The following is a 26,002-nucleotide window of genomic DNA, read 5'->3' as shown; positions in this document are numbered from 1 at the left end:
TGACAGTCGCCTGAAAAAAATTCTTCATTTAATTCTTCCGGTTTCCCAGCCGTCTTTTCTCCTTCGTCTCTAGATGGCAGTTTGCTCTAAATGTAGAAAAATGTAAGTTAGTGCAGATGAGGAGAAAAAATGGCCCAGGCGCGAATAGGACTCTCGCATTTAAGGTTCCGTAGAAACTTAATTATATAAATGTGGACAGTTCATCTATTCTCCTGTATGTCTGCCATTTTCATTGTGGTGTAGCTAGAACACTCTGATTGCGTGGCATAGGAGAGTTGTGGACAGCGGTTCAATGATTGGCTCATCGTGTGTAGCCTTAGATTCTTTGAGATAATTTTAGCGTTATCCGTTCCACGATTTACTCTCTGATCACCATGAAAATGTGGTATTGCAATTATTAAGGGCCGATATTCATCCGTGATACAGTCGTGAGTTTCGTGAAGGATGCGCAACGGTGGGTGGACCTCATATATATGTTCGGGGCCATGACCACCTTATGTCTGACCACCTCGCACTTGCACACATCTCTTGTCTGAGGTAGCGAGACTAGGAGTAGGAATTCGTTATTTCATAATAATATTTAGCGAGAGCCACGGTACGGAAAAAATAACAGAAAACTAGTAGAAACAAAATAATTCTGACCCCACCCTCTCAAAATATCTAGGCGTAACGTTGCAAACCGATCTGAGATGGAACGATCATCTAACGGCGATTGTAGGGAAGGCGAATGTCGACTTCGGTTTAATGGGATAATTCTAGGATAGTATCATTATCGTGCAAAGGAGACCGTGTACAGAGCACTATTGAGGCCATCCTTGAGTGTTTTGGATCCCCAACAGGTCGGGTTAACGGAAGAGATCGAACCAATTCAGAGGCTAACCGCTAGAATTTGTTACCGATAGGTTGCATCACCACGCGAAAGGCATCGTACTTTAAATAAATTGCGAGAACCATCATTTGAGGCTGAACTATTCTACTGCCACCAACGTACATTTCACGAAAGGACCATGAAGATAAGATCAGAGAGATTAGGGCTGGTGCGGAGCCATGTAGACAATCGTTTATCGCTCGCTATGTATGCGAGTGGAACAGGAAAGGAAATGCTAGTAGTGGTACAGGGTGCCCTCCGCTACGCACCATACGGCGATTTGCGCAGTATGTATGTAGATGCAGATGAACCATTTTCCCATAAAATTTATTGTTTGCCGCCATTGTAGTCTTCCGTTTCTGCTAGCGTCTTTTAGTGTACACCGAGGTGACAAAGTTCGTGGGGTACTTCCTCATAACGTGCCGGACCTCCTATCGCTCGGCGTAGTGCAGCAACTCGACGTCTCAAAGACTTAACAAGTCGTTGAAAGTCCCCTGCAGAAATATTGAGCCATACTGTCTCTATAGCCGTCAACAGTTGCGGAAGTATTGCCGGTGCAAGATTTTCTGTATGATTGTAAGTAGGCTGTTTATGTTTTCTTTATGTAAGTGGGCTGTTTATGTTTTCTTATTGGCAACGTTACGTAGCGCTCTATATGAAAATCACTGGCTGTGCTGTGTGCAGTCTGTGGCTAGTTTGCATTGTTGTCTGCCATTGTAGTGTTGGGCAGCGGCAGCTGGATGTGAACAGCGCGTAGCGTTGCGCAGTTGGAGGTGAGCCGCCAGCAGTGGTGGATGTGGGGAGAGAGATGGCGGAGTTTTGAAATTGAACTGCTATATATATTATGATTATTAAGGTAAATACATTGTTTGTTCTCTATTAAAATCTTTCATTTGCTAACTATGCCTACTAGTAGTTAGTGACTTCCGTAGTTTGAATCTTTTATTTAGCTGGCAGTAGTGGCGCTCGCTGTATTGCAGTAGTTCGAGTAACGAAGATTTTTGGTGAGGTAAGTGATTTGTGAAACGTATAGGTTAATGTTAGTCAGGGCCATTCCTTTGTAGGGATTTCTGAAAGTCAGATTGCGTTGCGCTAAAAAAAATATTGTGTGTCAGTTTAAGCACAGTCGTGTATAAATGTTCTAAGGGGACGTTTCATATGTCGACCCTTAGCCTAGGATACCTCACTGGAATCTTCTGATTTTTTCTTGTAGTTTGTGTAATTAGTGTAGCTATTGTTTATTGCTAGCGCGTAATTGTAGAGAGAATCTCCTTTGTAGTTGCAGCCTTTCATTGTTGTACAGTAAAACAGTTGTGGCATGCATGTAGATTTGCACTAAGTATTTCGAAGCTACGCTTGCAATTAACTAGATATTATTTTCAGTGCTATGTTAATGTGTTCCCCTATTTTTGCTCTTCAAATTGTGTTTTTCTGTGTTGTCGTGTGAAATATTGTGACAATAATGGCGTGTGAAAAACGTAACACTAGGCTCCAAAGTAAACTGAGAAATGACAGTGAAGACGAAAGCAGTGTGTTAACGCCACCATGTAATGAATTAACTAATATTCAAAGTAGTAATTTGGTAACTGTGCATAGGGAAATGGAGCGGGCGTCAAATAATGGTGTAGACAGTGAAACAGGTAGTAAACAGGGAAGCATTATCGATCGATCGGTCGGCAACAGCTCGCCTCAGGAATTGAGAATGACAGAACACAATATTGCAAATACTGTAGACTCAGGTTTTGGGTTCTCACCGTTTTCTCAAATGAGTCAAGACACATTTTCTGCTTGTCAAAATGTGAATGTTGCTGGTGCAAATGCACTGCCGAAAAGCATAGAGGAACAGATTCCAGACACTAATGCATTGTTATTACAATTAATGCAACAAATGGGACAAAATCTTCAAACGTTAGACACAATGGAACAAAATCAGAGACAAACACAGCAAAAGCTTCAGAAGTTGGACACAATGGAACAACACCAGAGGCAAACACAGCAACAGTTAGGCACAATGGAACAAAAGCTTCAAAAGTTAGACTCAGTGGAACATAAGCTTGAACAAACATGTGAAGATTTAACTACTGAGTTACATAACATTGAATCGAAATGTCAAAAAGTCTGTAATGACATAGAAACACAAATTTGTGAGCATTTTGAACCTATTTTTTCGCGTCATGAAAATGCACTACAGAATCACGAAGCAGCCATAAAACAACTGCAAACTATTGTTCATGAAAATCATGAGACCTTGCAAGCTAAAATTGACTCAGTTGCATCTACCGATTTGGTTACGCAACTTTCAAAAACTCAAGAAAACTTAAAGGACACAGTAGATACTCTGAAAATTGGTTAAGAAAGACACATGGAGGAAATTAGTTCATTATCAGAGAAAGTAGTTAAACTTTCGGATCAGCTAAATAATTTATCTACGAAGGTAGATGATAATCTGAATGACACAAAACCAGTAATCTTTAATGACACAGAAGAGTGCGAACAAATTAGGAAAGTCAAACAAAATCAGAATCAAATTAATACGCAACACCAAAGAGAAATCCGGGAAATACAAGATCAGCTGACACAGGTAATACAAGAATTACGTATTTCAAAGGACACTCGCGCCCCAATACGGGAAGAGGGACATAGAAAACATAAACAGCCTACTTACAAATGCACACACTTATTAATACAATGGTGGTCAAAAGCTAAAATTTTCTCACAGTCCATAAAGACAGTCCTGATCATTCATCACAGTAAAACTGCCGTTTCTTTTATCAAAGTCTGAGCAGTAAAAGACAATACACACGGAATTAGTGGATGTCCATGCAGTCTTGAAGAAGTAGTGTTGTCCTTCCAACAGAAAGACAGTGCTGACTCTTGACATGCTGACAGGTAATGGGCCACAACAGAGCAAACCCACAGCAGAGTCAGTCGAAGTTGATGAATATTGGTAGGTAGATCATCACAGAGTAGACCCACTGTAGTCCTGGTAGAGATTGTGGTATTGGTGGGCCACCATAGGTGCAGACCCACTGCAGTCCTTGTAGAAATAATGGTACTGGTGAGTCAGCAAAGGTGTAGACCCACTGTAGTCCTTCTGATGGGATTCATGTCGGGAGATCTGGGTGGCCAAATCATTCGCTCACATTCTCCAGAGTGTTCTTCAAAACAATCACGAGCAACTGTGACCCGGTGACATGGCTCACTGTCATCTATAAAAATTCTATCGTCGTTTGGGAACACGAAGTCCATGAATGGCTGCAAATGGTCTCCAAGTAGCCGAACACAGGCATTTTCTGTCAATGATCGGTTCAGTGTGACTGGAGGACCATTCTGTGTAGATACCGCTCACATCATGATGGAGCCACCTCCTGCTTGCACAGTGCCTTATTGACAACTTGGTTCCATGGCTTCGTGAGATCTGCGCCACCCTTGAACCCTACAATCAGCTCTTACCAGCCGAAAACGGGACTCATCTGACCAAGTCACAGTTTTCCAGTCATCTAGGCTCCAGTCCGACATTGATTTCTGCCGTTATTTCACGCAGTGTTGCTTGTCTGTTAACACTGACAGCTCTACGCAAAAACCACTGATCTCGATATCTAAGTGAAGGCCATCGGCGACTGCGTTGTTCCGTGGTGAGAGGTAATGCCTGAAATTTGCTATTCTCGGCACTCTCTTGACACTGTGGATCTTGGAATAATGGATTCTGCAACGATTTCCGAAACGGAATGTCATATGCGTGGGCCCCAACTACCATTGCGCGTTCAAAGTGTGTCGATTCCCGTCGTGCGGCCGTTATCAAGTTGGATACCTATCCACATGAATCACGTGAGTACAAATGACAGCTCCGCCAATGCACTAAAATAATCATAATAATGTCGTGCGACGAGGACCTCCCGTCGGGTAGACGGTTCGCCTGGTGCAAGTCTTTCGGTTTGACGCCACTTCGGTGACTTGCGCGTCGATGGGGATGAAATGATGATGAGTAGGACAACACAACACCCAGCCCCTGAGTTGAGAAATTCTCCGACCCAACCGGGAATCGAACCCGAGACCTTAGGATTGACAGTCTGTCGCGCTGACCACTCAGCTACCGGGGGCGGACCGCTAATGCACTGCCCTTTTATATCTTGTGTTCAAGATACTTCCGCCATCTGTGTCACCATTCCATGACTTCTGTCACATCAGCACACTTTGAATTTTTCTCTTACCTTTGAGATATCCAGATACTTTAATCTATTCTACATGCACATCTATACTCTGAGAATCGGTATGAAGTGCGTACCAAAGACCACCACAAATTAGTGTTTCTTCCCGATCCATAAACATCGATAGAGATGTTATTCATGTGGGTTTCAGAGGTGCAACCTCCACGGGACGGATATCTAGGACGATGATGAATACTCGTAGTTTATACCCAGAGAGACAACTGATGAAATTTTCTGCACAGAACTCGCAAGATGTACCGAGTCATTCCTCGAGTGTATGCCAGTTAAGGATTCCCGACAGTCCTGTTGCACTCGTCTGCCAGTCAAACCCGCACACACTCACAACGCCCTCCTTTTTAAACGTAGTCTCGCGGGTCCCATTCACTCGAGCAATATTAAAGTATGGCCGGGAAAGTGTTTTATAGTAGTCTCTCTTTTTTTTTGGCAAACTGCAATTTACCAGTACCTTATCAGTACATCATTGTCTAAGACTGTACTTAACGTACAACTGAGAACATGCGGTCATTCCACTCGCGATCCAGCGTTCGAATGACCTCGTTAATTGAACGTGGAGTGTGTACGCATCTGGACTCATCGAATTCGAAAACCTGCCACTCGAGACACACATGCTACTCATCTTCAATCAATCAGAAAAATAAAAAAATCTCGGAATGCGTGTACATTAAAAGTACAAGAAAATTTAAGTTTACAACGGGAGAAAGTATCAGCACAGTTATTTTTAAATACACACTTTAAGACAAAAAAGACGACGGGTCTTGAAGAAATTATCCGAATAAGACGGAAATCGGAAAATGTGATGTGCATATGCAGACAAACAAGTGATTACGATTCCAGAAGATGCAAATATTCAGAAAATGAGCAAGTCAGTAACACGTTGGTCCACCTCTGACCCTTATGTAAGCAGTTATTCGAAAAAAAAAAAGGTTCAAATGGCTCTGAGCAACATGGGACTTAACTGATGAGGTTATCAGTCCCCTACAACTTAGAACTACTTAAACCTAACTAACCTAAGGACATCACACACATCCATGCCCCAGGCAGGATTCGAAACTGCGACCGTAGCGGTCGCGCGGTTCCAGACTGTTGCGCAGTTATTCGACTCCACATTGATTGACACAGTAGTTGGATATCCCCCTAAGGGGCACCGTGCCAAATTCTGCCCAATTGTCGCGTTATATCGTCAAAATACAGAGTTAATGAAGGGACCTCTCCCTAACGCTCCAAAAGTTCTCAGTTGGCGAGAGATCCGCAGACCTCGCCGGCCAACGTAGGTCTTGACAAGCATGAAGACAAGCGCTAGAAACTCTCGTGTACGGGCGGGCATTATCTTGCTGAAATGTAAGCCGACGATGTCTTGCCATGATGAGCAAGGAAACGGGGTGTAGAATATCGCCTATATTCCTCCTTGCGTTGGGGATGACAACGTAACGGGTCCTGCTATGAAATCAAATGGCACACCAGGCCATCAGTGCTGGCTGTCGGACCGTATGACGAGTGTCAGTCAGGTTGGTACCCTTCCGCTCTCTACGGTGTCTGCAGACACGTCTTCGCTGGTCACTGAAGACAATTCTGCTCTGACCAATGAGAATTCAAGCCTAAGACACGCCAGGAGATGCCCAGGACCAACGCGCTATTGACGTGCTCAATTTATGAAGCTATTTCTCTTGAATAAATCATCCATTTTTTTCTGAAACAGCAATCATTTGTTTGTCTGCACATGCGCATCACATATACCGATTTCCGTCGCATTCGTGTAATTTATTCGTAGTCCGTCGATTTCCGGCCTTAGAGAAGATAACACGGTCGCCAATCTCATTGCGCAGATAGTAGATAGTAGCAGAGTAACAACAAAAAACTACTATTTAACTTACTTTCAGTAATTACGATATAAGGTAAATCCACTCCAAAACTGTAAATAAATTTAGTTTCAAGCCACGTGGTAAATAAAACACGAGCAATGCAATCATAGCAATGCCTAACTCAATATGGTCCACCAGAGTCGTACGTTTTCATAATTGTACCCAACACTTCACTCACTGTGCGGATCAGTGATACTGAATACAGCGCGAGAGCAAGCCTGACTGTATTTTCAGCGCCGTAGACGAAACACAACGTTGTACACGACAGGTTAAAACAATTTTTCATAAATAAAGATATCTGAAAACACTGTAAATCAACAACCTGATTTCAATAGCCAGTCACTTCAATAATTTTAAAAAAATGCAACTGTTATAATCATACATGGCATACAAATCACTTGTGATATACGTCTGAAGCTATCATCTACATCTACGTGATTACTGTGCTATTCAGAATAAAGTGCCTGGCAGAGAGTTCAAGAACCACTTTCTAGCTCTCTCTCTACCGTTCCATTCTCGAACGACGCGCGGGAGAAACGAGCACTTAAATTTTTCTGTGCGAGCCCTGATTTCCCTTATTTTATCGTGATGATCAATTCTCCCTATGTAGGTGGGTGCCAACAGAATGTTTTCGCAATTGGACGAGAATGTTAACGATAGTCACGACTTAGATAGAAACATGCAATTTGTTTCTATATAATTACTGCTCAAAGCGTGTATATTCTTATAGTGTACACAGATACCAAGAATGTTAACATGCGAAGGAAAGCCCGCGTAACATGCAATAGAGGCGGTTTTACAGCGTAAACTATATATACTGCAAGTTTGTTCAAAAGCAGCAAGTAAGTTTTGTGGAAATCTTTACTTCAGTCACAATAATTTCATCTTCAAGCTAAAGTATATTGGCACAGTGGGACAAGAGATAACTGCCACGTACAAATGACGACGCTATAATGGTGATACAGAGTTGTAACCCGTCCCCGATGTTATTCAGTCTTTAAGATGAGCAAGCAGCGAAGGAAACCAGGAAGACTGAATTAAAGCACGGGGTAAAGAAGTAAAAATTTTGTAAATTTGCTGAAGATATTCTAGTTTTGTCACAGACGGCGTAGGACTTGGAAGATCAGTTGAGCGGTATGGGGAGCTTCTTCAAAACTGTTTTGAGATGGAAATCTACCAACATAATTCAAAGATAACACAATGAATTCAAATTGAAGCTGGCGTTGCTGAGGGTATCAGATAAGGAAAGGATACGCTGAAAGTGCAAAATGGCTAAGCAGGCATGGCTAGAGGACAAATGTAAGGATGTAGTGGCTTACCTCACTAGGGGTAAGATAGATACAGCCTACAGGAAAATTAAAGAACCTTTGGAGAAAAGAGAGCCACTTGTATGAATATCAAGACCTCAGATGGAAACAACTTCTAAGCAAAGAAGGGAAAGCAGAAAGGTGGAAGGAGTATACAGAGGGACTATACAATGGCGATGTTCTTGAGGACAATATTATGGAAATGGAAGAGGATGTAGATGAAATGGGAGATACGATACTGATGGCTGTAGGTTGCAGCAGTTATGGAGAAATGAAGCGATTTGCACATGGGAGATTAGATAGACCACAGCAACTTAAATGATGTTAAGAACCAGAAGATAGCCCTTTCCCCTCGAAATGCATCCGACTTCCTAATGAGAACCACGATTGTGACTGAAGGCTGGTGTGAATGTAAGTTAATCATGGGTCCAGAAGTATGCACTGTGGGTCAAATAAAAGCCGTTATTTCTCACGCAGCCGCCTCGTTGAAGACTCCGAACGGCGGTACAGTTAACTGCAGTGGAAAACAATGGATGCCTGTTGTAACACGACAGCATATTGTAAAGGGAAGAGACACTTTATTCAGTCACAAATGCGCGACCATGGAAGCACAGGCGGCGGCTGAGATTGGGTTATGTTCGTGCTGACAGCTGAAATCAGCTTGACAGGAGGCCAGTTTCACACTGTGCTCCACAGATGGCGTTGTCTCCGGACTTCCACCGGCCTCTAAGGTGACCGCGTGACGGGAAAACCCGTCCGCTGGACGTCACAATGGCTGCTTGTTTCTCACGGCGGCTTTTCGCTTCCAGTTAAAAATTAAAGCTTACCCCAGAATTAATGAATATTGAACCAAATGTGTCGCTGAAGAGCCAGTAGGGTCATTTGAAGCGGAAAAGGTGGACGATTCCGCGCGTGAAGAAGAAACTTCGATATCCGCATTAGTTTATTAGGTACTGTGAGTTAAATGTTATTAATTATTCCTGTACAGGAATAAAGAATATATCGGCAATGCATTATGCGATTGCAACAAACGAGGAGTCTGCAAACAGTAGATTTACTGAAATTATTTACGTATTTAAATGAGAGGCTGAAAAGTGGATTTGGTGTAATTAAAAACAGCTTTGCTTACTAAACAAATAGAAAGGCATCAAAAGTATCGTAAGTAGTGTAAACTTTAGGCATATAGGAAATGTTTTAATTTATAATTTAAATTGTTTGTTAATATTTACACTTATAAATCCGAAAACGGAGGTAAATCATATAAATTATTATTCATACATAAACATGGCAGATAAAAGTCCCAAAGAAATTATTAGTCACTGCTACGTTAAATTACCTTTACGTTACCAGCAACTGCTCATCGGTAGACGCAGTGATTCACTCGAAGACTTCAAGAGTGCGCTGTGCGAACTCGATTACGTGAATGAAATACATAGCTCGCGGGAAAGAAGTAGAAATAATGAACGTAAATAGCCGGATTCGCCAGAGAGGAATGACAATGGACAAAATGGGGGAAAACTTCGATCAAATCGAAACCAAAATTCAAACTTCAATGGGAATAACCAACCACCATGGGAAAATAGGAGACGAGGAAATTATAATCATAAGAACAACAACAACAACAACAACAACCGACGAAACGGGAACCGGAGAGAGCAACAGAACTCGAACCAGGATCAACAGGATTCTAGGAACTAACAGCAAAGCAATAGCAGGACATGCAACGGTCAAGGTCAATGGAATGGCCAACGTAGCGAATATGTGGAATTCAGACCACCTAACCCATCGCAAGGATCACGCGAAGAAAATTCAAACAGGAATTGATACATAGCTGCTGCGGACTCAGCTCAAAACAACGCCGCAGAAATTATCGGAGCGAGTGATATTAACCTGTTGGAGTACGAAGATACAAGAGAGCTGCAACGGGAGGAGAAGGTGCAGTATGTAAATAGTCTCCATGGACGAACTGTTTAACGTAATTTAATGTTGATATTGTGTTGCTTAGCGTAATTTTCCATTTGTTCTATTTCGGTGTTACTTTGTTTGCCTGTCATTTCCATTAGTTTTCAGCATGAGTCCTTGTTGAACGTAATCAAATGAGGTGCGTATTTGTGACATCTTCACGCCAACATTCACTGACAGGTGGCAGATTGAATTAAAATTCCGTTGCAAGTTATATGTCATCACTAGTTGACACTTTTTGTGGCGTACCAATCCAGGCACGTTGCAATACTGAGTACTCCAAAGAACTGAGTAGTGCTATGGACCTCATAATTGTTGTCCGATTTCCGAAATTGAGCATCGTATTCCGTCATAGCATTCTCGTAGAAGAGCCTTCACTATTATCACCATGGTCGATGAAATTGTTTCTGTTTACTTTCCATGGTTTCTTGTCCACTGTCCAAGGGACGTATATTCGTCACTTTATGTTTTTCGTGGTGTCAAGACGGTAAATCGTGCCACAGAGCATGTGCGTCTCTATTTTTGGATGAGTTTCGTATTGTGCTAGCGGTCCATGCTCTGGGCGTGTGTCGACGCGCAGACTCGGTGTGATATGCGCCATCCATCGCCTGTTGTGCGATGTAGCCTGTCTCATGGTGGAATTTTGCCAGCGCCATGTGAGCGCCGTCGCCGAAATATTGTGTATGGGGAATTAGCACGGACAACTGCAAGTCACAGTAGAGTGGCGAACCCCAGACCCGGAAATAGGAAGCAGAAACGAAATGATGGGCAATTGATGAGACTTAAACGATAAAAATATTTTTATACATAAATAATGCATAACGCTCGTGTTTCATTTCAGCAGTGTCGATCCTGATACAGGAGACTGGATGCATCCTTGTACTATGTAAAATTTCGTGTACACAATCGTAAATGCCACTACAAAGGTTTCGGGTAAATCACCAGCACCTGAGTGAGTAGACACACTTCCTGCCCTCTTCAGCGTCAGCAGACAACACTGCCGGACATTGAAAAATAAAGGAGGAGTATACAAGGAATAAAATAATAAAATGCATGAAAATTCCCTTCAGTAGTAGGGTAGTACAATAAGTTAGTATTTAGTATTGGGAGAAGTCTGCACGTTTGGTGGCGGTATAGACATAGCTCCAGCGTAAAATTAGAGTCCATGACAGGAGTAGAACTAACCAAAAACCAGCAAAGAAACGTGCACACACAAACAAAGACACCTCAAAGCACATAATTTACGTGCATACAACGTTAACAGGGCTCTGCAGTCATTAAATTTATTTTTGGATTTGCATCCTTAGTAATACTGCCAACGGCCTTGCCGCAGTGGTAACACCGGTTCCCGTCAGATCACCGAAGTTAAGCGCTGTCGGGCTGGGCTAGCACTTGGATGGGTGACCATCCGGTATGCCGAGCGCTGTTGGCAAGCGGGGTGCACTCAGCCCCTGTGAGGCAAACTGAGGAGCTACTTGATTGAGAAGTAGCGGCTCCGGTCTCGGAAACTGACATACGGTCGGGAGAGCGGTGTGCTGACCGCATTCCCCTCCATATCCGCATCCAGTGACGCCTATGAGCTAAGGATGACACGGCGGCCGGTCAGACCGATGGGCCTTCACGGCCTGTTCGGGAGGACTTTAGTTTAGTTTAGTTCATCCTTAGTAATATTATAGAAAAAATTAAGAAAAAATTTTCACTCTTCATTATTTTTTTCTGTAAGTTGATTATATCAATGTAATGACATTTGTGAGAGAATATAGCACTTGAACACACTTGAGGATTGTGCAGACTCCGGAACCAACATGGTAGACTGGACGTCACGGCCCACACCAGCAAGCGAGGGCCGAATGTAGTGGGCAGCTGTAATGAGTCAGCTGTAGCGGCCCAGGTGTGGGGGACGACCCTTTGAGACAGAACTGGCCGTTGCCAGCTGACACGCCTACGTCACGCAGCCCGGTCGTCTACAAAGTGGAGGCGGCATGTCCCGTCAGCGCAGAGAGCGGGACGCCACCACGCGCCAACTACGACCCTCTAGTAGCCAAAGATCCGCCATGCAGCTAATCGAGGGACAAGCGAGTCACGTGGCACCACAGTTGACGCATGCGCGGGGCCTAACCGACTCAGCGGGGTGCTGAGAGTGATGTGTCCCGTCGACAAAAGGCGACCTAATCCAGCTAATTCGATGTCCCGCACCGGCAGGGGCGCGTTCTGATGCAGAGGTGAATGGGAAGAGTAGGGCTGTCCCACGTCCTGCTAACGCTGAATGAATTTCTACACTAAGGGCAGGTTGCAAGTCAAATGCAATTCTGTCCCGCCAGTCAATGGCGGCTGACTGCGTCCTGACCAGGATGAGGCCAAGGGTCCAGCTGCGGTCCAGAAGTCCAAGTGCTGCTAGAGATGAGAGGAAACGCCAGAGACGTCTGCCGCCACTTCTGCCATGTCATGCGCTGAGTGAGAGGCCATTCCACTCCGGCGCAAATTGCTGTACTTCAGTCCTACCATTCACTGTTGTTGTATGTGTGTGTGCATAAGTGCGATGTTCTGAATTCTTGTGACATTTTCAATTGTAAAATTTATCTCCCCAGGGACACTCATGGAGGGAGCAATAGGCTAGCTTTCCATGTTGTTGTTGTTGTGGTCTTCAGTCCTGAGGCTGGTTTGATGCAGCTCTCCATGCTACTCTATCCTGTGCAAGCTTCTTCATCTCCCAGTACCTACTGCAGCCTACATCCTTCTGAATCTGCTTAGTGTACTCATCTCTTGGTCTCCCTCTACGTTTTTTACCCTCCACGCTGCCCTCCAATACTAAATTGGTGATCCCTCGATGTCTCAGAAGATGTCCTACCGACCGATCCCTTCTTATAGTCAAGTTGTGTCACAAGCTCCTCTTCTCCCCAATTGTATTCAATGCCTCCTCATTAGTTATGTGATCTACCCATCTAATCTTCAGCATTCTTCTGTAGCACCACATTACGAAAGCTTCTATTCTCTTCTTGTCTAAGCTATTTATCGTCCATGTTTCACTTCCATACATAGCTACACTCCATACAAATACTTTCAGAAACGACTTCCTGACATTTAAATCAATACTCGATGTTACCAAATTTTTCTGCTTCAGAAACGCTTTCCTTGCCATTGCGAGTCTACATTTTATATCCTCTCTACTTCGACCATCATCAGTTATTTTGCTCCCCAAATAGCAAAACTCCTTTACTACTTTAAGTGTCTCATTTCCTAATCTAATTCCCTCAGCATCACCCGACTTAATTCGACTACATTCCATTATCCTCGTTTCACTTTTGTTTATGTTCATCTTATACCCTCCTTTCAAGACACTGTCCATTCCGTTCAACTGCTCTTCCAAGTCCTTTGCTGTCTCTGACAGAATTACGATGTCATCGACGAACATCAAAGCTTTTATTTCTTCTCCATGGATTTTAATACCTATTCCGAACTTTTCTTTTGTTTCCTTTCCATAATATTAAGTAACAGCTTATTGTGTTTTTCTATGTATCAATTGAACTGTCTTGATTGTGAGGTTTGTGTTTCTTCTGCACATTTTTTAATGCTCTCAACACTGATTTCGTGCCTGTATTTCTTTTCATGTCATAGAAAGTAATACACAAAGTTTCCTAACTTAGATAATAAAACAAACAGATTACACATGTGATTTCCTTGTTCACTGAGAATTTGAGAATGTATGTGTTTGATGATTTAGAGCAAATGAGTGATAGAGCAGGGGTAAATCAATGAGCAGAGAACAGTTCATACTCCAGGCCATTGTAAATGATTAGGGAGATTAGACATCTATGACGTTAGAATATGATGTGAATGGGTACATTTCACTGGTGCAAGGCGTTTTAACCACGTATCAAATATTTAACGGAAGTCTGTGATGTAGCAATGACCCCTCTCACTCACAGCAATGTTTTCATGTACTCTTGCTGGCTTGCAGCTTCATGTGAGTGAATGACCCCTGGAATGAATGAGGTCAAGGGCATGGGTAATCCTGATTGGCAAAGTTACCTTTTACACATATATATCGGTTATCACGATCAGATTCTCCTACTATTTTCAATGATTTGCTCTGGTTCATGTAACACTAAACTATATTGAAGTGAGACACTACCCATGCAGAAAGTAACGGCGGATAGGGGGTAGTAAGAGAGGACAATTTACTCTCTCACCTATTTTTCGCATACGGAAAATTATTAAAGATTTCATTACAAACTGACGCACCTTGAGCAAGAGTCCAGAAAGTTAACGGCCTGAGCAGACATTGATGGAGCCTGGTAGGCACTAAAAGCACGAGGTATTTTTATGTTTCTTAACTCATAGAAACGGCTTGTTGGGAGCTGAAAGCAATTGGCGGCGAGACCATTCATTAGTAAAACTTGCAGCCGTACAGGGCAGACTGTGCAGCCCCTCCACCAGAAGAATGCCATGATACCTGCCGCAGAGCCAGCAGAAGCCTGGGCTGGGGCAACGGTCTAAAGGAACATGACTACGCAGTGGAATCGTAAACCGGCATTGCGTGCACAGCCAAGTATAATAAAAATGACATGTTTTAGTGTTCGCCGCTAGTGCAAGTAGGCCAGTGAACCACTTTCCTCCGGCATCTGAGAAACGTTTAGAGATAGAATCTTTATTATACCTCATAGCTAGGACTAACAAGCTCCAAGGCACAGGTAATGTAGATAAAGATCTTTGAGATTGTATATGTTCGCCTGTTGCCGTGGGAAGAGACAAGATTTCGAAACAAATCACCTTCCCCCTCTGCGAAACCTTAAAAAAAGCCAGTAATTGCTGGTTTCTCTTTTCTTCAGAGACGTAAGTTTCTTAACTCTTGCCCTGGTTCGACATGAGTTGGTGCGGTCGTGTGGGAGGGGATATTTAGCGCCTCTAAAGCCTTGTGATTGGCACAAGATGGAGTGAAGTAGGTGTTGTCCTTGCACTTTGCGGGAAAACGGAATTTTTTTCTGGAAGGGTGTGAAGCACTCGGGTGCGGGAGTTTTGTATGGTAAGCACTTCTTGATGCTCTGGCATAGGTAGTTGGTGAGCGGACGATTTGGATGGGATTCGTTTAATGAAAAGGGGACATACAATTCAGTTTATTTCCTCAAAACAATCAATTAATTGCAATAAATTACACTATGGCTTACAAATTACAGTGACACAAACAAATCAAGCTGCTTACAATACGAGGTAATGAAAATGTTATATGCCACAGGTGAACAGAGAAACTTCAAAACTGTTTACAATTTGATACATTAACAAATAATCAATATGCATTAAACTACATACTTTCACCTAATACAGTTAATATAATTTTATAATGTGAAGCACAAATGTATAATTTACAATTAAATTTTCAGTCGAAGTTACTCCTTCCTATACCTTCTTTAAAAGAGTGATAAAATTTCCAAAAGGTATCTCAATTAAAAATGCCCTAAAACCCTTAACACAACAAGACGTACATGAATAGCTCAAATAACAAATATATGTACGGCAAAGCCCAACATCAGCAGCGCAGACCGCATTCAAACTCTAGCCAACATGGGCCGCTTGCCGGTCAAAACATGTTACGACTGCGGCAGCGGGCAAACTTACATAGGTAATAATAGAACACAGGCCACCTAGCAATCTTACCAAAATCAGTTTACACGAAGGAGGAAGAAGGGGGGAGGGGAGAAACATAATAAATACCATACGCAAGTGCACTTGCCAAACCTACTGCTAAAAAAACAGTATAGAAGGATCTCAATTAATGACAAATCCGGGATAGACCCCGCAATATTGCACCTGAGCGCTAGTAGTCAAAATAAGGTTGACAGATACCAAGGTCCGACATCATCTTAGGGCTAACTGGGACGACAAATAAATAAGAGTAAAGGAACAAGCAAATGGCAATGCCCAAGAATTTAAATGGGATTAAGTACACACGAGGCTAAAATCAATTGCTGTCACCTTGGACATCGTCTTAGGCTTAATTGACACTACAAATAAAAAAAGGTAAAAGAACAGACAAATGCCAATGCCCAGCAATTTAAATAAAAATAAGTAAGCACGAGGCTAAAAGCAATTGCTAGCAACTTAACAAGCACACATAAAAATATCAGACTGCTGCCACATCACAAAACGAAACAGGTGCGCGAGCAGTCCCCAGCAAGTCAGAAAACCAATCACACACACTCCAGCAACCGAGCCAGCCTGACCACAGTAATTTCAACTCAGAATCAGAGCGCGTGAGCACACCGGGTCCACGAAAAACACACACTGCCAAATAATTCCCACTAACAGATAGGGCTGCCCCCCAGGCGGGAAAACGGGGGGCGACGACCGGGTACACACCAGCAGAAAACTCGACACCTTGACTCCGGACAAAACGGAATCACGCAGAAAATATAAACAACATATGAAGTAAGGTGAAACCAACCCCGCCACGCAGACCGGACAGAGCAAACACACAGGAAGCCTGCCCTGCAGTCTTTACAACTCCCGGGTGCGGAAACCCAAGCGATATCGTGGCACCCTTTTCAGAGGCGGAGAACCTCGAGCGATCGCGTGCGGGGATCCATCAGTTGTCCACTACAGCACATCAGCAACACGCCACATCGCCCAACGGCCAAATCAACGAGGCCCGCCAACAACGAGACCACACCTCCGTGCCGGGGCGGAAGGCAGAATACCGGCACCTCGGTGCGAATCCAACTGCCGAGCCGAGCGCGCTCGGCCCCCCGCGAAAGACGCCCCAGAGGGCAGCAGCCGCCTCAGCGCCTGCGCAGGCCGAACCGGACGGAAACAGAAGTACAAGTCGCTATCAATAGTGCCGGATACGAACCCGCCAGAGAAATGGCACAGTTGGTACTTGGGACCTGTCCTGAGATTGACTTCACTTGCGAGTAGTTTAGACTAGGGAGCCTGTGGTGAAGTTTTTACTGTACCAACAGTGTGACTTCAAACGTCTCGGACTACTCGTTTGCCGAAGGCACACTTATTCGTTATTTTTTTTTTTTTGGTTTACCAGTCTTGACATTTGGTATCCTTGTGCACTCTGTCGTATAAGTGAGCCAAATTGGTCCTTGGTACGACCAGCGAACGGGTGTCTCACACAGTGAAATCCACCGTGATTTCAAGGCTGTGGTAGCAAGACTAAATTGCCATCCGTCTGCCTGATCGCTAGATCGTGAGTTTTTTGAATTTCTTTCGTGGCCGCAATCGATTCACAGGTGTCACCTCCACGTCTCACCTTCTCCGCCGAACTCATCTCGCCAGCTGCAAGTCACGATGCCACACGAAGTACACAGGGTAGCGTACTGCTGCTCTGGCAGTGTCAGGGGGTACAGATCTCAATCACCACTTGCTCTCAGCTGCTCCTACATAGAGAAACCTCAGTAGATTTGATCAATCGAAGTCTGCTCAGCGTCAGATCAATTCAGCTTGTGTTATCCGCATTTTTAGGGCCGAGTACTTGACTCACTGATCACCTAGTTAAAATGACTTTGGCACCCAGAATACACCCAGTGGAATAGTAAATAACCTGGTAGTTGTTTAGAGTATTCAATCTATAGCTTGTTTAGTATAATTTATGTCTGGTTTGAAAAAATAAATGTTGTTAGTACACAAAATTTTGCCTTTGTTCTCAATCATTTACATAGACCCGCCAGAGTCACCTTTCAATCTTAAATGCAGGAGTTTATTTATTAAAATATCAGCCCTAAATGGCACTTGTGTGTGCTTTATTGTGGACACAGAGACTAAACACAATTGCGAGTAAGAAGTATGATCAGCTGTAGAATTTAATGAAGACAATGAAAATTTGTGCCGGACCAGGACTCGAACCTGGATTTCCCGCTTATGGCGAGCTGTCAAAATTTGACTATACGTGCATGACTCACGGTTAGACCGAAACTTCCATATATCGTCAACCATTGTTGTCATTCGATTCTACTGCTGATGGTAGTCCGTATTTGCAACTGTGAATTCATTTGATATGTGTCGTAATGGCCGTGGTGGTCGCAGTGCCTGTTCCTTTGGACATGCATGCATGACCAAGAAACTTTGCATCGTAATCAGAATAACAGAGACACGATACAAGTCCATGTGCTACCCTGTCAGTCCAAAAGTTTAGAGATTAGAGTAATAAAGAATAGAGAAAGTTAAGACGGTGGTTTTAAAGCTTCAGAAGTTCTACGTCATCTGCCCCTACTTGAGTACAAAGCACAGAAGTTCAACAACCGTGTGAAACTATAAGAACAAATTCTTCTTTGAGATGTTGTTCAACTGGCGCATGACGCTGTCTTGGATGCCGATTATTTCGTCAAAGTGTTGACGCTTCAGGTGGATTTATTTACTTTGTCGTCGTGGTATGTCCGTATTGATAACACTAATTTTCCCCACCTGTGATGAGTTTCACCAGAAAAGAACAGTCAGCGTTCTGCACTTCAGTCAAGTCGCGGGAGGCGCCCACACGCCTCTGTTTCTGCTCGGGAGTCAAGATTTGAGGAACAAAATATACACACTATTTTCTCTTCTTCAATATAGTCTGGAGAATGTCTTGAATACTTGATTTAGTGATGTTGAACTGCGATTTGTGGCACGACACAGTACAGTCGCATGTTCACTGCTTAATACATCCTGTGTCACAACCAACTGCTCGAATAGACATCTATTGTTTACGGCTACAGACTGACACCATAGTTACTGCTCTGACGTCGCCGATAAGCGAGGAATAAAATCAATCTCGCAACTTTTTCGACGGATGGTGTATGTTCCTTTACTTGGCTTAGTAACTCACAAGTTCCAAGTTAATGATAAACAGAACTACATTTTATAGCAAATTCAACACTGGATTTGTTTCCAAGCCCACGAACTGAAGCTCTCGGCAACTCAAATCAATCCTCTAGCTACTAATATAGATGCTAACAAGTTTTAAATCCCTGTCACCCGGTGACAGCGCCTTACAGCTGCCTAGAGCCGTCTTACGAAGTCCGCAGAGCTGGGGTTGACGACGGAATATACTAATAATCTACGAGATCACAGTAATAGAGATATACAGTACGATCAGCCATTACTGTCTTCACGTATGAAATTCTGTAACTGCAATACAAGATATTTCGTACGCCCAGCATCTTGATTCTACTCTTCCCATAACACTGCCTATTCATCCATCTCCTCTTGTCGTGCCTCGGCACAGGTTCCCTACCCCTGTGTGGCACGCTGAGGACGTTAACGATATTGTGCGTGTAGTCCGCTATGTTGTCAACCTTTAGAGCGGAGATGAGAGGGAGAAAATCTCCTTGGTTGAAGGGTGCTAGGTTACAGAAGATTGGTAACTTTCGTGGAGTTGACAGAAATGTTTTGATGAAGTAGCAAGTTATTACTCTTTTTTAACCAATTTCTTACTCTATAGAAACACATTTACTTAATTAGGTGTTCCATTAAAACCCCTTATCAGAACGTCAGATGCCCGCAGTGATTACGAGAAAGAATCTCTATGAGAGACTTGTGGTTGACTGTCACTCGGTGTGTTAACTAGCGGCCACTTGGACCAGATAATCAATAGTCAACTCTGTGGACCACTTCACTAGTACTCACAGGCCACGTTGCCTACCGTATAAGAGAGAAGCACCAAGCAGTGGCTTGTTCCTGATATTCAATGAAATTCCTCTATCCTAACTCTTTGCGACAGAGACAGGCAGTCACTGTACAGCACCTTTTCAGCGAATACTGTGAATCGCTACAGTTACTGTGTATCTACCAGACTCTGTCACCGTCTTCTCATAGTTGAAGCATTCACTGCTCAATCAAGTGCTACTGCGGAGCGTCGCTGCCCTGTGGATGCTCATTAATGGAACTGGATACTGACCCTACTCACTGCCAACATGATTCTTTTATATCGCTGTTCACGACTCTGGTTGCAAAGGGCACTCTTCAATCTCTTTCAGGAAGATCCCATTCGGCGTTTCCCTCGATATGTGATAGCCTTAATATTTGATTACATTTTTAAATCGTACTTATAATTTTTCCATTGTGCACGCTGGAAAGTTTTCTATTACATCGTTGACCACGACCCTCGGTGCCGTTGGCGAGGTGTCAAGTGGACTACTTGCTAGCATGTTTGTCGAGCCTTGAAGAAGCAAATAGCGTCAATGTGGTATCACGTATCAGTACGACCCAGAAGCATATCCAGGTTCGTAGCGGAATTGCAAGTAACCACCCAACGCCTATAGTGGTCGCGCAGGATATGACGGACCCAATGGTGCGCGCCCGCTGGGCCACGCCTCCACTGGCTCTGGATTACGAGCGCCCTCTTCGACTGCAATATCATATAACCGGCGGAAGAGACACAATCCACTTGTGCTTGGAGGCTCTTCTTTGTGACGTTGATAGCTGGACTCTGTTTCTTGGTGTATTTGCTTCTCATTTCTGCCCCTGTCCAGCTTCCCTATGACGACAGTTGCTGTCCCACAATTTAGCCTATCTCTCTTAACCGTTGTGTACAAAGTTATTCACAGCAGTCCAGCTGCTTTGGGAAGCATGACCTGCCCCTGATAACCTGTTAGGTCTTCCTCTCCTATGCACCCTTGCTATCTTGCATACGAAACATAACTACTTTCTCTCATTATGATCTAACATGTAATAAAATTTATTAGACATTTCTGTAGTCACTGTATCTTCCCGTTTCAGCCACACGTCTCTGGAGCGACCTGCATCTTATCCAAACCCACGCTGAATTGAGGAGGGAACTAAACTTTTCCTCTAATCATAACATGTAAGCTTTCACGACCGGCGCCTTCATTAATTAAAACTTCCTGGCTCAATTGCCGTGGTCCATATATAAAACTGCTTCTCCTTCCCGACATTTCGTTGCCTACTGCGGGCAACATCTTTGAGGTGAGTCGGCGACTGGCTTCTAGGCGCTGGAGGTCCCGCTTATATAGAGCGCTTAGATGATACCACCACTCATCACGTGCATTCTGGCTAGTGCCATCTCTCTCGATTATAGGTAATCGATAGTCAATTCGTTGGTACAGAGTCGACTGCCATATCTTGTCTAGTTTTAATCCTTCTTCTTTTTTATTAAAATTATTTTCGTGCTTGTAGATCTCTATAGCTTCTCTATACATGTGGGTATAGTAATGTGAGGTCCTAGCTATCACGTTTGGATTGAAACTGTTTATGTGCACCAAAAAATCACTCAGTTCCTCTTCAGCATGATTCCATATCACAAAGGTATCATCCACGTATCGATACCATTTCAAAGGGATTTTTTTGGCCGACTGCAGCACTTGTTCGAAAAATTCCATAAATAGATTAGCAATAGCAGGGCTCAGAGGGATACCCATGGCCACCCCATAAATTTGTTCATAAAACTCGTTGTTATGTTGAAAATAAGTCGAGGATAGACAATGTCGAAACAAAGCTATTATATCAGTAGGAAACATATCAGCTATGTAAGAAAGGGACCGTGGTGAACAAGGATACTACATCGAAAGTGACAAGGACGTCACTTGAACTAACTGTGATCTCCCTCAGTTTTTCGATAAAATACATGGAATTTTTAATGAGTGTCAGTTTTACCTATATACGGTTGCAACGAAGAAGCAAGATATCTAGCCAGTTCCCGAGACTCTCGCTCTCGGCTACTGGGCCACAACAACCTGGCGTTTGTCAAAGTCCCTTAAGTCGGTCGATTTTCGCATCTGCGCCACTTATCGTCGTTGGAATAGTTCCCTATTCCTCTCTTATCCCCTTCATATACCTCTCTTACCGCGTCAAATGCCCTCTGCGCCACCACGCAGCATACAATCTCTCGGTGGGCAGTGGTCACAATGTTTTGGTTCATCAGTGTACTTTGTTCCTTTCTAATTGGTGACGAAAAACAACAGAGGCCAAGAAATAGGATAACATTTATAGAAGTTTCTACTAATGCACAAAATGTTCCGTTTTGAAATTTTCACTTTCGTATTTTTGTGAGAGCGTAGTGCCACAAATTGTAGCTAATTACCTCACATCTCCGTCCAAAAGGAGCCTCGATTTCGATTTTTCAATTTTAACAGGAAGAAGCGAGGAAGATTAGGATTTAATGTCCTGTCGATTCGAGGTCATTAGAGACGGTTAACAAAAAGAGTAATGGGCGGGTTCAGCGTGCCCTCAAGCAGTGGAGGATCAGTGTACTAATTACCGTCGGTCGATACAAGTGTGCTCCCCATTGTCGTTTTTCCTCTTTTTCCCCTTGGCACGCCGAACCGCAAGGACATAGGAATCCTCATTCTTTCGACAGCCGATATAGAAGATCGTAGATAACGCATGATCTTACATCAGTCTTACATAAGTTTTTCATCGCCATATAGTCTATGCTATGATATACAACGATGACTTCATTACTTTATTTGGATTGTTTTGATACTGCCGTGACTCGTCATGTTTCTAAGTGCAGAAGAAATATGAGGTTGTGGACTCATCCCATGTATAGCAACAGGCTTTTAGTAGAGAGTACTTTACATAAATAAGTAAAACCATCCCCGAAAAATTTTACTAGTATTTCAGAATGGATCATTAATACATTTCAGGATGTACTGCAGAACGTTCAGGAGCTGAGACACATCAGGAAGTAATTAGCGCCGTCGTCTACGGTAATATCTTGCTGCGCCTCCATCAGAGGCATTTTGTCCGTTTCGAGCGGCAAAAATTCAATATTTTTCCCATTACCTTTTTTTATTAATGATCTTCATCGACTGGAACCAATGACGGCTTTTCAGAGTAAACTTCATTGTACTCTGACACAGACTGACAGGCGAAACTTCTTAACATAATACCATTTGGCTCACAGGTTCTGTTTTCACTCACAAGGAACTGCATGGGTCTTGGAATTAAGACAGCGTTCAAGTAATTGTGATGAGACCAAGGGAAAGTGGAACTACTTTTCGATGGACTTATTCCTGGAGTTTGCCAAGCTTTTGTCTGCAACTATTTCTAAGGTGTTTCCATTTGAATTACATCATTTTCATTTGAAGAATAATAAAAAGGTAGATAAAAACTGTGGCTCTTTAGCTCCGTATTGTTACAGATGTATAAAAATAGACGGACTAAATAACATAGCTGCACTAAGTAACTTAGCACGTATCATTAATATATTTATACGAGGGACGTTCAATGCACAGATTTTTTCTCGTTCAGTTTCGGTTTCAAAAGTGTAGAACTTGTTGTGGGACATAGTGGAATATTCCCGCCTCAGCTCCCATAGTTTCATGAAGCTGCAATAGGGGGCGGCTCTGCTTGTAGCTCTTTGAAGCGGCGTCTGTAACGGATTTACGTTCTAAGCAGAGAGCTGGCACTGAATTTCTTCTACAGGAAAACCAGAGCCTCGCAGATATTCATAGGCACTTGCGGAATGTCTACACAGGCGTGGCAGTGAACAAAAGCACGGTGAGTCGATTGGCGAGGCGTCTGTCATCATCGCAAAGAGGTCACGCAAACGTCCTACCACCGGCGTGTCGGCGGGCCGCTCACAGCTGTCTCCCCTACAATGAGGGAACGTGCTCACACTCTCATTCGAGGTATTCGACAGATGACAATCAGACACCTCGCTGCTAAACTGGACGTCTCTGTTGGTAGTGTTGACACGCTTGTCCACCAAGTGGGATACTCAACGGTGTACGCCCACTGGCGCCAGCCGGAGTGGCCGAGCGGTTCCAGGCGCTACAGTCTGGAACCACGCGACCGCTACGCTCGCAGGTTCGAATCCTGCCTCGGGCATGGGTGTGTGTGATGTCCTTAGGTTGGTTAGGTTTAAGTAGTTTTAAGTTCTAGGGGACTGATGACCTCAGCAGTTAAGTCCCATAGCGCTCAGAGCCATTTGAACCATATGCCCACTGGGTTCCTCGCCGACTAACGGAAGAACATAAAGAACACCGAAAGACCATCTGTGTGAAATTGCTTGGGCGTTAGGAGACTGGTTGGGACACTGTTTTGTCGTACACCGTCACAAAAGTTCATTGGACTGTCCTTCCTCATCCACCCTACAGCCAGGAGCTCGCTCCTTCCGACTCTCATCTCTTTGGCCCAGTGAAGTACGCACACTCCGCGGGAAGCAGTACGTTGGTGATGGGGAGATTATTGATGCAACAAGACGTTGGATAGAACGTCGACCGGGTGTGTAGTGCCATGTGGGCATAACGGCCCTCCTATCAAAGCGGCGTAAGGCCGTCGAATTGAACAGAGACTGTGATGAAAAATAGCGTTTTGTAGACAAAAGATTGGGGAATAATATGGTGCATTGGAATCCTGAATAAAGACAAAAGAGCCGGCCGCGGTGACCGAGCGGTTCTAGGCGCTTCAGTCCGGACCCGTGCGACTGCTACGGTCATAGGTTCGAATCTTGCCTCGGGCATGGAAGTGTGTGATGTCCTTAGGTTAGTTAGGTGTAAGTAGTTCTAAGTTCTAGGGGACTGATGACCTGAGATGTTAAGTCCCATAGTGCTCAGAGCCAATTGAACCATTTTTGTAAGACAAAAACAAAAACGACGCTCCACGAAAGAATTATCCAAATAAGACTGAATTAGATAGATCAGATGTACACGTACAGAAAAGCAAATGAAACAATTTCGGAAGAATTGGATGACTTATTCAACAAAAAGAGCTTCAAAAATTTCCGGCCGCATTGGTCTAGCGGTTCTGGCGCTGCAGTCCGGAACCGCGGGACTGCTACGGTCGCAGGTTCGAATCCTGCCTCGGGCATGGGTGTGTGTGATGTCCTTAGGTTAGTTAGGTTTAAGTAGTTCTAAGTTCTAGGGGACTTATGACCTAAGATGTTGAGTCCCATAGTGCTCAGAGCCATTTGAACCATTTTTGAAGCTTCAAAAATTGAGCAAGTCAACAGCACGTTGGCTTACCTCTGGCTCTCATGCAAGTAGTTATTCGGCTTGACATTGCTTGATAGAGTTACTGGATGTCCTCCTGGGAGATATCGTACCAAATTCTGTCCAACTGGCTCGCTAGATCGTCAGAATCCCCAGCTGGTTGGAGGGCTCTGCCTGTAATGCTCCAAAATTTCTCAGTTGGTGACAAATCCGGCGTCCTCGCTGCCCAATGTAGGATTTGGGAAGCACGAAGACAAGGAGCACAAACCGTCGCCGTATGCGGGTGGGCGTTATGTTACTGAAACGTAATCTCAAGACGAGTAGCCATGAAGGGCAACAAAACTGGGCGTAGAATATCGTCGACGTACAAGCTGTGGTGTAAGAGCGCCGCCGCGTGGGATTAGCCGAGTGGTCTGAGGCGGTGCAGTCGTGGAGTGTGCGGCTGGTCCCGGCGGAGGTTCGAGTCCTCCCTCGGGCACGGGTGTGTGTGTGTGTTTGTCCTTAGGATAATTTAGGTTAAGTAGTGTGTAAGCTGAGGGATTGATGACCTTAGCCGTTAAGTCCGTTAAGGTTTCACAGACATTTGAACATTTTTGTAAGAGCGCCGCGCACGACAGCCAAAGGGGTCCTGCTTTGAAAAGAAATGGCAGCTCAAACCGCCACTCCTGGATGTCGGGCGACAAAGAGATTGGTATCCCTCCGCTGTCTGGGGGGCCTCCAGACACGTCTTCTGTTGTCATCAGAGCTGAATACGTAATACAGCTCGAAGACCAGGAGTGATTGTCTGGAGTGCCATTTATTTTCATAGCTGGATCCCTTTGGTTGTCATCTGCGACACCCTTATAACACAGCGGTACGTCAACGATATTCTGCGCCCCGTTTTGTTGCCCTTCTTGGCAAGCCATCCTGG

The 26,002-nt window shown here is 44.0% G+C and overlaps 1 pseudogene; it reads left to right on the top strand.

The window, feature by feature from the left end:
- Positions 1-11,539: 11,539 nt before the first annotated feature.
- On the top strand, positions 11,540-11,657 carry LOC126102134 (5S ribosomal RNA; annotated as a pseudogene).
- The last annotated feature ends 14,345 nt before the right edge of the window (positions 11,658-26,002 follow it).

This window comes from Schistocerca cancellata, chromosome 9 (assembly GCF_023864275.1).
Source record: "Schistocerca cancellata isolate TAMUIC-IGC-003103 chromosome 9, iqSchCanc2.1, whole genome shotgun sequence".
Lineage (NCBI taxonomy): Eukaryota > Metazoa > Arthropoda > Insecta > Orthoptera > Acrididae > Schistocerca > Schistocerca cancellata.
Note: the sequence above shows the minus strand (reverse complement) of the source record. Positions and strands in the feature narration are given on the sequence as shown.